This window comes from Anas platyrhynchos, chromosome 1 (genome assembly GCF_047663525.1).
Source record: "Anas platyrhynchos isolate ZD024472 breed Pekin duck chromosome 1, IASCAAS_PekinDuck_T2T, whole genome shotgun sequence".
NCBI classification, from domain to species: domain Eukaryota; kingdom Metazoa; phylum Chordata; class Aves; order Anseriformes; family Anatidae; genus Anas; species Anas platyrhynchos.
This window is the reverse complement of record NC_092587.1, coordinates 80,632,463-80,643,609: the sequence shown is the minus strand read 5'-3', so window position 1 is coordinate 80,643,609 and position 11,147 is coordinate 80,632,463.

Genomic DNA, 11,147 nt, shown 5'->3' with positions numbered 1-11,147 from the left:
TTCCAATAAAGTATATGCAGAGGCTAATGATAGCTTAGACAGTGGTTCAGTACTAGTTTAGTATTGAACTAGAGTAGAGTACTAGAGTGCTTTAGACTAAAAGGAAGGCTTTCATAGTGGAAAGGTTTAGATTTGACCCTGTCTACGGAAACAGATTTCACCCCTACTGAGTTTATGAGCAAAAGCTGAGTTCATGTACATTTAAAAAAATGCTGAAAATATTATTGGTTCTGTTACCTGAGTACGGCAGGATTTGTTTTTTGTTTTGTTGTTGTTATTGTTGTTTGTTTTTACGTGAAAGACACAACAAAATGGATCTTAAAGTGTTTAAGAGAAAAAAGGCTAAAGAAAAAGGTGATGGGCTGGATTCTGAGCTAGAATGGACTAGTCCAACCACAGGGATTCCAATGGAAAAGTTACAATTTACACCAGCTCTAAATGCAGCCTGAAATATTTAGGCATACATGTATGTAGTACACAAACTCAACATTAGACTAACTCAATTTAATGTCACCCTTAGAATGGTATCTGTTCTTCTTTAGTGTAATACCACCACCACTACAAAAACAAACAAACACACACACACAAAAAAAACAACAACAACTACATGGACAGATCATAGAAAAGTTTTGACACATTTATGAACTGATTTCTGCACTTGCTTTTCCACTAGTTATGGTGCATACTGGAGCAGCCTGTCAAAGCAGAAAGGCCGAACTGAGACCACAGCAATAGAAAAAAGGGGGAGCACAGAGACAGTCTGCAAAATAACATATGGAACATTTAATCATTTCTGTAAAAATGTAATTCAAGCAGCAGTCACAGAGAAATTTAGCATGAAGTCTGGGAAAAACCTATAACACAGCTGAGACCAACCTGAGCAGTAGCTGAAATAGAGAGGAAAAAAATAAAGTAAAATAGATTTGGAGACCATAAGAGCCTTAGCAAAAAAATAAACCAGGAAACATGCTCTAATCAACTCTGAGAATGAATGGGTTAACTGGTGATGTTTTCATATCGCATACATATTTTCTGGCTTCATTTATACAGTAAACTTTCTTTAGCAGAAAGTCCCTTGCCATTGCTATACACTGACTTCATCTAGTAGGGAGCAGGAAGCTGAACAAAGATCTGACAAACTTTCCTTTTATTATCAGTACTAGGGTGTAAAAATGTAAAAAAGATGAAAATATGTAATATGAATTTGTTGCTACTAAAGCTGAACTGAAGTTTGATCTCCATAGCAGAGCAGTTGCGTAGTAGGGGTCCAGGGAATTCTCAGAAAATAGGAATGGGATTTAAAAGGAAAAAAAAAAGGAAAAAAAAAAAAAAGCTGATTGACTTAATACTTTGCCAAAGACTACACAAGAAAGAAGAGAAGCCTTTTTTTGGATGGAGAGAGTTTGGACAGTCGGATGTAACTCTGGAGTGTGAAAGCTGCCTGGGTGAACCAAAGTTTGAAAGGGACACAATGTTCCCTAAAGAAAACTCTTCTGGGATACAGAAGCAGTTCGTTTCTTTGAAGAAATGATGTTCATTTTGCACCCTAAAGCAAATATTTCTGGTTGGTTTAGAATTAGAATAGTTCAGTTGAAAAGTGGTCACTGGTTGCACCAGCGCTAGATATGGCAGGAGAATCACCTCTTTTGACTGTCTTGCTATGCTGTGTTTAATGCACCCCAGTTAGTTTGCCATCTTGGCTGCCAGGGCACGCTGCTGATTCGTGTTGAGCCTACTATCAGTCGGCACCCCCAGATCCTAGGGCTGCTCCCCAGCCACTCATATCCCCTTCTATACCTGTGTCTGGTATTGCTCTGTTCCAAGTATAGAACCTGACGTTTTCACTTGTTGAATTCCGTGCCACTGATGATTGCCCATTCTTTCAGTCTACCTAGAACCTTTTGCGAGGTCTCTCATCCCTTGAGTCAACAGCACCTCCCAGTTTAGTATCATTAGCAAACTTGCTGAGGATGCACTCCACTCCTGCATAGATAGTTGATAAAAATCTTGAAGAGAACTGGCCCTAGAATCGAGCCAGCCTGATGTAGTCCCATTCAGTACGATTGTCTGTGTGCTACCATTCAGCCAGTTCATCACCCAGCATAGTGTGTACCTATTCATCTCACAGGTTGTCCAGAAGGATGCAGTGAGGGACAGTACCAAAGGCCTTACTAAAATGCAGAAAAATTACATCTACTGCCTTCCCTTCATCCAATAAGTGGGTGACCTTATCGTAGAAAGATTCCAAATTATTAAAATAGAACTTTTCCTTCATGAACCTATGTTGACTATGTCTAATAGCCTTCTTCTTTAACTGCCTCTCAGTAGCATTCAGGATAACCTCCATAAGTTTTCCAGGTACTGAGGATAGACTGTTACGTCTGTAGTTTCTTTGGTCTTTTCTCATGCACTTCTTGTACATTAGGATAACATTAGCCAGCTTCCAGTCAGCAGGGTTCATCCCAGACTCCCAAGCCCCTTGGTAAATTGTTGAGGGGAGTCCAGTTATAACACCTGTTAACTCCTTCAGTACTCCAGGGTGAATACTGTCAGACCCCATGGATTTATAAATGTTCAATTGATACAACTTGTCCTTTTAATTTCAGTGACCACAAATGGAAAGTCACTGCTCCACCAGTCATGATCCTTCAACTTAAAGGACCTGACAACCCACAATCTATCATTAATACTGAAAATTGAGGCAACAAAGATGTTAAATATCTCAACCTTTTCCTCATTCTCCCTTGTTAGGTGACTATCCAGTGTTTTCCTTGGACTTGTGGACTCTCAACATACTTTCAGAGGCCTTTTCTTTTTTTTTTTTTTTGGTTGTGTGATACTGCATTGGCTAGGATCAACTCAAGATAAGATTAGTTTTACCTTGATTTCTTCCTACAAATGTGAACTGTGGCTCTATAATCTCCCTGTGAACCCTAACCTTGCTTCCAGAGATCAGGTACTTCTTTCGCCCAGGTTCCAAGAGGAGTTCCCTGTTTAGCCAAGCCAATCTTCTGCCCCACTTGTTTGACTTGCAACATGGTGCCTGCTCCTGGGCTTTTAAAAGGTGGTTCTTGAAAAGTGACCAGCTTTCAGGGATCCCTAAATCCTCTTTAGAGTATATTCCCAGGAGACACTGTTAACTAGCTTCCTTAGTAGCTTAAAGTCCAGGGTGACAACTCTGTTGACGTTTTCTCCTTACAACACAAGTTTTAAACTGATATTTCATGATTGCTGTGGCCAAGATAGCCACCTACATTCACATCTCCCAAAAGGCCTGTAGTCTCAAATAGCAGGTCTAGGAAGGCATCTTTCCTAGTTGGCTCGCTAAACATTTGTGACAGGAGGTTGTCTTCAAAATGCTTTGGCAATTTCTCAGACTTGTCAGTATTCCTCCAGTTTATGCCTGGGAAGTTGAACTCTCCCAGAATGGTGAAGACAACCAACCAGGAGATTTCTCCTAATTGCTTATAGAATAGCTCATCTATGCCATCATCCTGGGTGGGTGGTCAACAATAGACACCCATGACACCCACAACAAAATATATTTGCTTTGCTGTCCATCCCCTTAATTCTCACCCAGAGGCTCTCTACCACATCCTGCCCTAACTACGACACCAGATGTACACCAAGTTTTGCGGATGACACCAAGTTGAGGGGAAGTGTCGATCTGCGGGAGGGTAGGAAGGCCCTGCAGAGGGACCTGGATAGGATGGGTCGATGGGCAGAGGCCAATGAGGTTCAACGTGGCTACAGGCTGGGTCCTGCACTTTGGTCACAACAACCCTATGCAATGCTACAGGGTTGGGGCAGAGTGGCTGAAAAGCTGTGCAGAGGAAAAGGATCTGGGGAGTTGGTCAATGCTTGTCCAAACTTGAGCCAGCAGTGTGCCCAGGTGGCCAAGAAGGCCAACAGCATCCTGGAATGTTGTTCCTGTATCAGGAATAGTGCAGCCAGCAGGAGCAGGGAGGTGATCGTCCCCCTGTACTCTGCTCTGGTGAGGCCGCACCTCAAGTACTGTGTTCAGTTTTGGGCCCCTCACTACAAGAAGGACATCGAGGCCCTGGAGCGTGTCCAGAGCAGGGCTATGAAGCTGGTGAAGGGCCTGGAGCACAAGTCCTGTGAGGAGCAATTGAGGGAACTGGGATTGTTTAGTCTGGAGAAGGTGAGGCTCAGGGGAGACCGTATTGCTCTCTACAGCTGCCTGAAAGGAAGATGTGGGGTACTGGGGGTCAGCCTCTTCTCACAGGTAACTAGTGATAGGACTAGAGGGAATGGCCTCAAGTTGTGCCAGGGGATGTTCAGGTCAGAAATTAGGAGACATTTCTTCTCAGAAGGAGCAGTCAGACACTGGGACGGGTTGCCCAGGGAGGTGGTGGAGTCACCATCCCTGGGGCTGTTTAAGGAAAGGTTGGACATGGTGCTTAGGGACATGGTTTAGTGGGTCACATTGGTGGTAGGGATTTGGTTGGACCAGATGATCTTGGTGTGATGGCTTTAAACTAAGAGGGTAGATTTCTACTAAATCTAAGGAAGAAATTATTTACTGTGAGGCAGGCACTGGAACAGGTTGCCCAGAGAAGATGTGGATACCTCCTCCCTGGAAGTGTTCAAGGCCTGTTTGGATGGGACTTTGAGCAACCTGATCTAGAGGAAGGTGTCCCATGGCGGTGGGGTTGGAATTAGATGACCTTTAGGGTCCCTTCCAACCCAAGCTATTCTATGATTCTATGACTTTCTGTCATGATGATGATTTTGATTTGAGTAATCTAAGATGTTTTTCCCTCCCAATATCTAACTCATTCAGAATACAGCAAAGATGGGCAATCAGGCAGTATTAAAGTGGAATTGCAGTCTTAAATCTGCCAGCCTTGCTTTTTGCAACTTGCCAATGCACAGCTAAAGCCTGTGCAGGTCTAAACAGAAACATGCGTCCTGACATCACAGAATGGCCGCAGGGGACTACAGATGTTTGGGCTGCTCCAAAGGAGCTTCCTTACCTGGTAATCATCATACCAAATTGCAGCATTGGTTTTTAGTCTCACCTTTCATAGCACTGAGCATGTGAGTAATATGCCCTCCAAAATAAACAGTATTCTACAGAGTATTCTTATAATTCTTATAAGCATTCTCTGTTCTTTAGAAACAGTACGATACACCCTGGGTGACATACATTTTGATAGTTCACATTGCTTAAGATCTGTGTGCTTTCATGAAACTGTAATCCACTATTTAGGTGAGGCTTCTTTTCAGTAGTGGATTAAATGAATCATATTCTTTAGTATCTGATATTATCTTTCTTGTACACAGTGTTTGACTACCTTCCCTTTTTGGATCTGCCTTAAAAAAGGGTAAAAACGGGAAATTTCTGCATTTGCTTCAACAGACAAAATTATCCCTATTGTGTGACATTGGATTAGACACTGCATTGCCAGTACCTCTGTACCTGGATGGAATAGGAAGAACACTTTGTAATTCATTATATTGAAAAGCCCTTGCTAAGGGAAAAAATGCAAAATAATATTGGTAGCTTGCTGAGAGCACAGGTGCTCACAAATCAGAAGCCTTTTATTTGTGCAGTGTGGCCACTGTTTGGGGTAAAAGGAGTTGGTGGAACAAGAGCCCAGGAGGTAAAAATATTAATAGCCATCGGGTTGGTACTCTCCCATGATATGGTTCCTTCATGTGATTGCATGCTACTTACGTATTTGGAACTATTTCTTCTTCCAAGTCCTTACGAGCAATGGGATCTGAAGCTTCAGTGTCACTGACAATGAGCTCAATATGTTGACCACCTTTATTGTTTTCTTTGGAAGTTGCCTGCAGGCATTGATCTATTTGTTGTTCTCAGTGCACTTTATTTATATGAGACTGAATGCATCACTCTTCTCCATTATATCGGTGAAGTCAAGAACCTCTACACGAAATAAAATTGAAATACAAAATTTGGCCACCCAGAGATCCATAATCAGGAGCATAGAATGGAAGTCTATAAGTATAGGTGCAGAACTGACGTGTGACTGGTACACATACTCTATTTCAGTGCTCTGGCTTTCAAATAGGAAGCTGACGTGGTCGAGATGACCCATAAGCAGCAGAAGACACAAAGATAAGCAGGATGACAAAGATGTATGGCCAAGCATTGTTGAATATCACCAAGAGTACTTAGCAGGTACACAGTATTTGGTACTGGTTAGGAATATGGCCTTACCAGCTTGTTGGTAAATAAACCTAGGCAGAATTTAACAGGGCCCTTCTCATGGCAATGGGTTGAAATTGTACCTGAAAGCCTCAAGAGGTAGGGTGCATGGCGTTCTGCTATTTTTCAAGTGGAAAAATACAGAAACAGGCAGAGAATTATGTAGAACCTGCTGCTATTTTTGCAGAATGCAAAAGGCTTGTGTAGGACCTACAATTTCTAAACTGGGATCCAGCTCCCAGGGTTAGATTAGTTCAAAAGAAAACCATGTCCAGCGTGGGATTAAATAGTGTATTTCAGTGTCCTGTAATTTGAAATAAACATACATATGTGGCTGCAAAACAGAGAAAAATATCCTACAGAAACTTAAGAGTAGCCAATGGTTTAATCTTATGCTATTCCATACAAAAGCATTTTTCCACAGACTGACCAATTGTTTTTTGAAACAGAGCTCCCCAAATCTCCCAAAATACATCAAAAAGAAGTAACAGGGCCATGAGCTCCACGATGGGTTAAACTGCTCCATGAAGGAGTAGTGTGCAAGTTCAGTGCAGAAGGGAGGAAGAACCTTATAGACCTCTGTTCATGGAGATGTATATTAGCTGTACTTTGAGATGCCCCAGAATGCTCACATCGAGGAGAGGTTCCAGGATGTAGTTAAGTCAGGCACCCACCAAACTTCTGTGCACTGAGAGGGAGGAAATGCTTGATGCCTGTAACAGGGGACAATAGCAGTGTCAATAGGGTGCCAGGTGGCTTAAAACATAACAAATGATTAGGCATGTCAGAGCAAATTCCATGTGAAGCAACCTGCTGTTGGTTCCTCCCAACTGAAACACATGGTTGTATCTGTAAATCCAAGTCCAGAAATGGCCACATCTCATACACTCACAGGCCCCCTGATTCCAAATGAGCAGGAGTGCACTTAACGTAGAGACGGCTTTGGTCTCCTGGTCCTCTCCACAGCAACCACTGGTGCACTTCGGACCCTGACATTCAGCTGAAACTGCCAACAGAAAAACGTGCATGGTGGCCAATGTATTCTTAGATTCTTGGGAAAGGGTTTTAGATTAGCTAGTCACTTCACTGGGGTTGTAAGAAGCAAATATTAAATGTTTAGAGTTTCTAGTTACTCCTGCCTGGGATAGATTTGCAACAGCACTTTATTTCTTCTACCCATATCACTAGGTCTCTGCCATGTCCCCTTGACACAGGAAGGCACCCAGTATATTGCTAGGTCAGCTTATGTAAGAAAGTGGCACTGGGTGTATGACTAGATTAATATATATATATATATCTGTAAACACAGCTTTACCATGTTGGTTAGTTTCTTTGTCTGGATAGGTGGAGAGAGATGTAGAACCTGTTACACCGGTGTAGCCCCAGAGGTAGCATTACAAATGGACAGTTATCTATCATGGTCATGAAGATGAATGGGGATGCAATGAGACTGCCTTACTTATGCCAGAACATGTATGCCTAAACCCTCAGCCTTGTGAAAGCATGGATCTGTCTAATTATTCAGCACTGGATACTTGATGTTCTGGGAGTGGTTCTGTCTTCTCTGTTGCCCAGCAAATGTCTTGTTGCTATTGCTAGTGGTAAGCCACAGGCCTTGTACTAATTTAATAGCTCAGGACTCACCAGTAACTGTTCTGAGTATTCATAGGTCTATTTTAGATGTACCTGCAGGATTTTGTAAGTGTCAGGAGAAGGTTGGGAGGCCTATCTCTTATCGCGTAACACTGATTCTGTAAATTTATCAGATATAGTAGAGGTCAAACACTACTAAGTAGTCACTGTGTAACTGACCCATGGGTCAGTAAAAAACAGACTTCTTAAGAAGTATAAAAATAACCCAAAGAGGACCTAAGAGCAAGGAGGAAGAACTACCCCCTCCTCCCCTCCATTGAATTCCTCCTAGCAAAGAACTCAGGACGACTCACTGCAAACCATCTCTTCTAAAAGACTAGCACGGAACAGCATAACCCAACAATGGTGAAATGGTTAGATACTTGTGTCCATGTGTGTTCATTTCAACTGTACCATTACCAGGATTTTGCAATAATTGAATAATTTGTATTATATATGTTAGTATCATTTTAACGGGGTGCATATTTCTACGGTATTGTAATTACCCTGTGAAGACACTAATAAGACTAATGTTAAATTCCTGACTCTGTATATAAGGTATGTTCCTTTAAGTCTACACAACTTTCATTGTGTTGTGGTGATTTTACTTGGGTGGGGATCCAAGCTCAACCACAGCTGTTCTCTTACTTCCCCTCCTCAAAGGGAAGGGGGAGAAAATACGACGCAAAAGGTTCAAGGATTCAGATAACGATGGGGAGATCACTCAACAATTATCATGACAGGCAAAACAGACTCAGAGTAGGGAGATAGTAAGATTTATTGCCTATTACTAACAAGCTAGAGAAGTAAGAAACAAAGGAATTAAACCAAAAATGCCTTCCCCCAATGCACCTTCTCCAACCTCCTCCCCCCCGAGTGGTGCAGAGGAATGGGGAATGGGAGCTGTGGCCAGTCCCTAGCGCTTTGTCTCCAGCTCTTGTTCTCAGTCATTCTCTGCCCCTGCTCCCTGTGGGTTCCCTCCCACGGGATGCCATCCTTCCCAACCTGATCCTGCGTGGGCTTCCCACAGGCAGCAGCTCTTCAAGGACTGCTCCAACATGTGTCTCTACCACAGAGCACATCTCTCAGGAGCACACTGTTCCAGCACAGGTCCCCTACAGGCAGCAGCTCCTGCCAGGTCACCTGCTCCTGCGTGGCCTCCTCTCCAAGGGCTACAGGTCTGGCCTGGAATCTGCTCTGGCAGGGGCCCTCCACAGGCCACAGCCTCCTTCAGTCCAGGTCCACCTGCTCCACTGTGCCACCAGCCTGATGTAACCCCATTTACTCTAACTCTTTGTGCCCAACCCATCAGCCCTTGTACTATGTATTTTTCTAGCCAGAGGCTGTATATTTAGTCCAGAAGCATACTGTGAGAAACAGTCTTGACAGCTTTTCTGACAACTAACAAGATTACATCAACTGGCTTCCCTTGGTCATCTACCTGGGTGACCTTGTAATAAAAGGAAATTCACTTCATTTAGTGGGACATTCCCCTCTTGAACCCTTGTTTGCTGTGACCAACGTCTTCATTGTCTTTCAGGTTGTTTTCAGTAACTCCCAGAATAACTTCTCCATAATTGTACCAGGCACTGAGGTGTGACTCTCAGGCCTGTTGTTATCAGGATCTCCTTTCTTGCCCTTCTTGAAAGCCGGCACGTTTGTCAGCTTCCAGTCAACTGGCACCTCCCTCTCCAGGTTCCCAAGGCCATTGGAAAATGATTCAGAAAGGTCTCATGATTACGTCAGCCAGCTCGTCGAGTCCCTGGGGACGAGTCCCACCAAGCCCAATAGACTTGCATGCATCCAGCTAGAGCAGCAAATTCCACCTCTGCTTTGTCTATGGCCCTGTTTGTGAGGTGAACATCCTCATCAAGTATCAGACCAAGGTTTTGTCTAGTCCTCCTTTTGCTGTTAGCATATCTTACAAAACTCTTTTTATTGTCCCTTGCAGTACTGGTCAGCTTCAACTCTAATTGGTCTTTGGCTCCATGAATTTTCTCCCTACAACAGCAAACAGCATCTCTGTAGTCCTCCCATGTCACCCGACCTTGCTTCCAGTGGCCATGCACTTTCTTTATGCACCTAACCTCTAGAAGAAGGTCCCTGCCCAGCCAAGCTAGCCTGCTTCTCCACCTGTTTGACTGCCAACATTTTGGAATTGCCTTCTCCTGTGCTCTTAAGAGGTGGTACTTAGACACTGACCATCACTGATGGATCCCAGTGTCTTCAAAACCAGTCTTTGTGGGTGCTTGGATCCCTCTCAGGTCTTTTCCATCCCAGTTCAGGCGGCAGTTTGCCTGACAGAGAGCCTCTAAAACCAGGCACTTTTGATGCTCCCAGCATGTTGTTTTACATGTTGCCAGCTCTCAAACAGGAGGTGCATTTAATTCCCTGTGTGGTGAGATTATGCAGGAAAGCTGATGAAGGTTTCATTTCCAGCTTTGGGCTTTCAGCTTCGTAGACCATAAGTACCTCTGAGGGAAGCTGCATTCCGTGGCTCCTCCTGCAGTCTCTAGTCATGCAAGACCCCTGTCGCAGTATTTTCTTCTGTTCACATCCCACTGATCTTGTTTGTATCTGTGCTGTTCTTTTTGACTTTTGTCTGTACCATGAGGGTCTGCGAAAGTAGACTCAAGACTCTCCAGTGCCTCCAACTAGCATTTTGGTTCAGGGACAGGCACAAGAAACCCTAGCAACTCTGCCAGGTTGGATCATCTATAAGCAGAGTTGGGTGCCATTGGCAGGCATTCAGCTGTCATTCCTGGCTGTAAGGGGTACGGCAAGCACACACCCACAGCTTCAGCAGATGCATGTGCCCTTAAGTTTCCTCAGTGGCCCATGGGTCAGCAGACTGCATGAATTGGTGTGGATGCACACAGAATCTGCACCAGCAGCAGGAAGCCCCTGTAAACAGGGGAACCCACACGCCCAGAAAAGAGGATGTATAACAGTTCCCTACCCTCTGAGTTTTCCTTCCTGATCAGCCACCCTCAGCACACCTTCCAAACGCACAAAGTCAGGCATATTATAAAGCAAGAACAAACAGCACACATTCTCACTTTGGGGCACGAGTGGTACAATTCATCTTTGTTACCAAGCTTTGTTCTAAAATTTCATTCTAGAATCTCTCACGGTGTTGTGAACCCAGTAGCAAGTACCTTCTAGTAGTTAATTCCTTCTAGGACAATACCAGCAAGCATGTTTATGGACCGTCTTGCCAATGCAACAGCACTGTTGGCGTGGTCTGAGCCTTTTGTGCACATTTCTACACACGGTTTAGGTTTATCCTCATTTGTCAACAACTGTGTGCCCTGCCCTT